The sequence below is a fragment of the Epinephelus lanceolatus genome, chromosome 8, assembly GCF_041903045.1.
Source record: "Epinephelus lanceolatus isolate andai-2023 chromosome 8, ASM4190304v1, whole genome shotgun sequence".
Taxonomy (NCBI): Eukaryota; Metazoa; Chordata; class Actinopteri; order Perciformes; family Serranidae; genus Epinephelus; species Epinephelus lanceolatus.
In genome coordinates this window covers 7,071,261-7,077,369 of record NC_135741.1, presented here as the reverse complement: position 1 = coordinate 7,077,369, position 6,109 = coordinate 7,071,261, and positions in this window count along the sequence as shown.

Sequence of the window (6,109 nt, the reverse complement as noted above, 5' to 3'; positions counted from 1 at the left end):
ACTAAGAGGGTGACTGCTGCTGTGCAGGGAGACAACATTTATGCCTTACAAAACACAACTACTCATCATGCATGGATGGTTTAAGGGGAACATAACTAGAACTATATTCTTATTCTCTGTCATATATATAATGTCATAATGTTGCATGTTCACAATAAACGTCAAAGTTTCATATAATGAGATAAACGTACAGTACAGGCCAAAAGTTTGGACACACCTTCTCATTCAATGCGTTTTCTTTATTTTCATGACTATTTACATTGTAGATTCTCACTGAAGGCATCAAAACTATGAATGAACACATGTGGAGTTATGTACTTAACAAAAAAAGGTGAAATAACTGAAAACATGTTTTATATTCTAGTTTCTTCAAAATAGCCACCCTTTGCTCTGATTACTGCTTTGCACACTCTTGGCATTCTCTCCATGAGCTTCAAGAGGTAGTCACCTGAAATGGTTTTCCAACAGTCTTGAAGGAGTTCCCAGAGGTGTTTAGCACTTGTTGGCCCCTTTGCCTTCACTCTGCGGTCCAGCTCACCCCAAACCATCTGGATTGGGTTCAGGTCCGGTGACTGTGGAGGCCAGGTCATCTGCCGCAGCACTCCATCACTCTCCTTCTTGGTCAAATAGCCCTTACACAGCCTGGAGGTGTGTTTGGGGTCATTGTCCTGTTGAAAAATAAATGATGGTCCAACTAAACGCAAACCGGATGGGATGGCATGTCGCTGCAGGATGCTGTGGTAGCCATGCTGGTTCAGTGTGCCTTCAATTTTGAATAAATCCCCAACAGTGTCACCAGCAAAACACCCCCACACCATCACACCTCCTCCTCCATGCTTCACAGTGGGAACCAGGCATGCGGAATCCATCCGTTCACCTTTTCTGCGTCTCACAAAGACACGGCGGTTGGAACCAAAGATCTCAAATTTGGACTCATCAGACCAAAGCACAGATTTCCACTGGTCTAATGTCCATTCCTTGTGTTTCTTGGCCCAAACAAATCTCTTCTGCTTGTTGCCTCTCCTTAGCAGTGGTTTCCTAGCAGCTATTTGACCATGAAGGCCTGATTGGCGCAGTCTCCTCTTAACAGTTGTTCTAGAGATGGGTCTGCTGCTAGAACTCTGTGTGGCATTCATCTGGTCTCTGATCTGAGCTGCTGGTAACTTGCGATTTCTGAGGCTGGTGACTCGGATGAACTTATCCTCAGAAGCAGAGGTGACTCTTGGTCTTCCTTTCCTGGGTCGGTCCTCATGTTTGCCAGTTTGGTTGTAGCGCTTGATGGTTTTTGCGACTCCACTTGGGGACACATTTAAAGTTTTTGCAATTTTCCGGACTGACTGACCTTCATTTCTTAAAGTAATGATGGCCACTCGTTTTTCTTTAGTTAGCTGATTGGTTCTTGCCATAATATGAATTTTAACAGTTGTCCAATAGGGCTGTCGGCTGTGTATTAACCTGACTTCTGCACAACACAACTGATGGTCCCAACCCCATTGATAAAGCAAGAAATTCCACTAATTAACCCTGATAAGGCACACCTGTGAAGTGGAAACCATTTCAGGTGACTACCTCTTGAAGCTCATGGAGAGAATGCCAAGAGTGTGCAAAGCAGTAATCAGAGCAAAGGGTGGCTATTTTGAAGAAACTAGAATATAAAACATGTTTTCAGTTATTTCACCTTTTTTTGTTAAGTACATAACTCCACATGTGTTCATTCATAGTTTTGATGCCTTCAGTGAGAATCTACAATGTAAATAGTCATGAAAACGCATTGAATGAGAAGGTGTGTCCAAACTTTTGGCCTGTACTGTATATAGCGCGCATAGCAATGGGCTGCATAGCAACGGGCTGAGACAGAGCAGTCGGACTCGTTGCACTCACCGGTTTCTATTTGCCAAAGCACGGTCTTCTATCTCCCTTCTCCTCCTCAACAGATGAAGCATTAGCAGAACAAGGTTGTTGTCGTACTGCTGCTTCAAGAATATAAGCAAAAGACGCCCAAAAAAGGCACTAAGAACGGCGTCGTCAAGCATCTTGTTATCCGGAGCGAGGACTACAGTGTTTTCTTCTGGTAAATGTAAACACGTAACATCCGCCCCACCCCCTATCCAATCAGAAACGTTCCCTGGCCCAAACCTTGCACAGACCTGAATAAAGGCGATTGAACTGATCTCCCATGTAAACCCTCATTCGGAATGAATATTTCCCATGTAAACTACCTGGAAAGACTTTAATTCCGAATGATTTCATTCAGATTTATTTCATTCCGAATGAGAAGCCATCATGTAACCGTAACCATAGTGTTGAGATCAGGATTATTTATCCCGATTATTCATTAATTTTAGGGACAAAATATTTTTAGCGCACTTTCATATTTAAATAAATATAGCGTTGCTTTCACTTCCATGCTCCATACAGTCCTGCTAATGTACAAATCTTTGCATCAAAATAAGACTGGTCCTTACTCACAATTAGAGCTGGGCGATAAAACTATCTTGAAACAGGATCAAAATAAAATGTGTGTGGATGACGATAATAAACTATAGTCACTTTTACTCGATCTACACGCCCATTTTTCACTGCAAAGTTTGTGCTGAGGTGACTGAGCCAAGGTGAGGGGGAACTGAAAGTAGCATGGACATAACGGAGGGACAGGAAAATGAGTGGAAGTGAGGAGCAAAGTGGCGGTGAAGCTAAAGAAGAGCAGGCGTTATCCTCAAAAACAGACAAAATTGTGAATAAAAAAAAGGTTAAACAACGTCAATAATTTGGAAGTGGTTTGGCTACTTGAAAGGTGATGACGTATGGACAAAGAAAATATGCTGTCGGTTGGCACCAACCTGGGCGGGAAACTTTTCCATCACCTGAAATGGCAGCATCCCAGCGACTACACTGAGAGCATGAAAATTCGGGCCAAAACTGTCCACCAGCTAAGTGTTCAATGGCCTGGTACTTCTGCTGCCGCGGGCAGCGCTAACGGGGCTGCACCAAAACAGCAATCAATAGCGTCCTCTTTTGCCGCCGTTACCCCGTATGAGAAGCGATCGAAAAGGAGCAGAGATATAACAGACACAGTGTCACACTTTCAGGCCAAAGACATAATGAGCAACGTGAACACAGACGGGTTCAAGAAATTCATTAAAGTGCAAGACTGCAGGTACGAGCTTCCAGGCAGGAAATATTTTTCTCAAACTGCTCCGCCCCAGCTTTACGACGAGTGCCGTGGGAAGCTAGAAAATCATTTGGTTTCTTCAGGTGTCAGACATTATCCGGATTCTCTTCAAACTCGCAGCATTATCAAATTATATATTGTGATAAATAACAATATCGATCAATATGGGGAAAATGATCGTGACAGTATTTTTTGGCATATTGCCCTGCCCTATTCACGATGCATCTCCTAGACACAAAATATCAATAAAAAAGTACCAAAACATTTTACCCAAAATTTAATTTAAAAAAAGAACAAAGCACTGCACTTATTTCCATCACATTGTGCTCCATTCCTGATAATTAACAAATCATCAAATTAAGACTTAAACTAAGGTTCTTCTTTGCATTTTTACAGTGGTCATGGTACCGTGACATGCTGCAGTGAGTTCACACTGGGCAAAGACGGGGAGTAACGATAACAGTACAGTGACATTATGAATGGTATTCCTCATGGGAAACATGTAATCCTGGTTGCTGATATTATCATTTTTTTCCTAATTCTGAATCATACTGCTGCTGGAACATGTTCAATTGTGAAGATTTTGATCTAGAAGCTTTTTGTTTATTTTCCATGGTAGAAAGTACCACTATACTCTGTTAGTACACTGCTACATGTAGCTGCACGCTTACATCTGGGAAACAGTCTCAGAGCTTGCTGCTTGGTTTCTCGTAGAAAACCCGAAATACAAGTTTGACCCTGAAAATGAGCCTAATAGATCTCTTTGAATGAACAGTCGTGAGAGCGTTGTTTTCAGCTGTGTGGAGCCACTGAAGCATGAAATACACCTTCTTTTCAGATGGGCTTCATGTGATTTGAGGACAAAAACCTCAGTGCAGAACTGTAATGGTGGCATATATTATGACTCTTGGGCCGGCAGTCCCTCAGTCCATAGGGACCTGGCTGTCCCCACAGGGACCAAGTGACATCTCTTCTTTTAATGCATGTATAGGTCCTTTTTGTGCATGTGTGTGTATTTCAGGCCTGTGTGTATATGACAACAGAGTGAGAAAAAAATTGAATTTCCCCTCTGGCATTAAATAAGTGTATGTTCTTCTTCCTAAGACATATGGCAAGCCCCAAATCCATACTAAATACTAATCTTTACGGCACTTAGTACTTGTCAGAGTTCACTGTTCTAGCAGTTAGAATACAAAAAAATCTTTCACTTAACAAGTTTTATGCCAACAGGAAGGTCTACACATGACAGCAGATGTCAATTAAAGGAGCTATATGTTCATATAACATACTGATCTCACAGACAATAATAGTACAGCCAGAATATTCGCATTAAAAAAAAAATTACGGTCCGCAAATCATGTTTATGTTTTGAATTTGTGTTTTGGCCTGTTGCGCCACCCACCGCCGTCTACCAGTCACGCAGTCAGTAGAGTCTCAGCATCAGTTACAGTTACGACTGAGCTACAATGGGTGACGGTGCGACTACACCCACACGACCTCATCATGATTCCCAAAAACACCAAGACAAAACTCGAGGCAAAGCGAGGGTCTATATAGGAGATGCCTTTGAACGGTGGAGACGATTTAAAGCGGCGAAGAATTTGAAATCGGATGTCAATGTGGCTACTCTTCTCCTCGACAGGTAAGCTTTAGCCAAAGTTGGCTAACTAGCATCATAGCTAGACGGGGATGGACATTTAGAATACTTTCAACTGTTATTCATTTTCGATCATACATTGTAGCCCATGTGCAGGTGCGTTATCGACCCGACTGATTTTTTTGAGAAACAAACGTTAGCAGCACGGCAAGCAGCATTAGCAGTGTCCCGGTACATAGCATTAGCATGTTAGCTCCTCCTCCGCTGTATCCCGGCAGCAGAGTTAGCGGCAGAGAAGCCGGACTTGCTTGAACGGTCCGCTGGAAAACCGAAGATCAAGGACACAGCGACGCGGCCCTGCCACGGCAGCCGCCCGTGGGCAAACAAATCAGTCTCCAGCGTGCTGCTGTCCAGCAACCTCTAATCTGTAGGGGAGGGGGGCGGACACGACTCGCGGCAGTATTTTGAATTTGAGTGCAGTAACTGTTTTGGCCACATTCTTACATACAGCGCCTTTAAATGATGACTTTGTAATGTGACAATAAAGTCAGACTAAAAGGCATGCATACTAAATACAGGGTGTCTACAAGTATCACACACTTAAATTTAATACTTTTAAAGACTTTTTAAAGATATTTTGGAGCAAATTTAAAACAGATTTGTGGGCAAATCATCTTTTTGTTATTCGGGCATGGCAAATCATGGTAAGAATTATGCAGACGTTGGTTTTATGTAGGAGTTTTGTTATCAGAGTGAGTTAAGTTAAATCTACATTTCTCCAACAGGTAAGTGCAAGTAGAAAGTAGAAAAACAGTATGAGGTTTGGTGGTAGGTTTTAAAATTTGTAACATCGCAAGTGTGGACTTTCACACAGAAGAGCTCGACTCATTTTGATAAAGAAAAATTAAAAGTGGTAGTAAGACTATTTAATAACTTTTAAGGCCTCATATTTATACAATTTAATTTAAGTCATTTTAAGGACCTGCAGATTCTTTTCCACTTTGTTCAGCTGACTTAACACCACCATCAACTCCTCCATTTCTTATGTGCATTGCATTGTGGGAGTGTGCATCAGTCTGCCTGTTTTGAGAATACTTCAATTTTAAGTTGCCCCGTGTGAACACATTAACACGTTTAGAATTAGGACCGAACTCCGCCATGCACGATACAGAGAGCAGAGGAGAAGTGTAAATTTGTGACCATGTAGAGACAGAAATGACATGCCGTTGTGTAAACAATATAAGTCATCACGTGCGCAGCATAATCGTGATTTCAATTTTGACCAAAATAATCATGATTATGATTTTTTCCATAATGTGCATGATGAGTCAGTGGAGTTC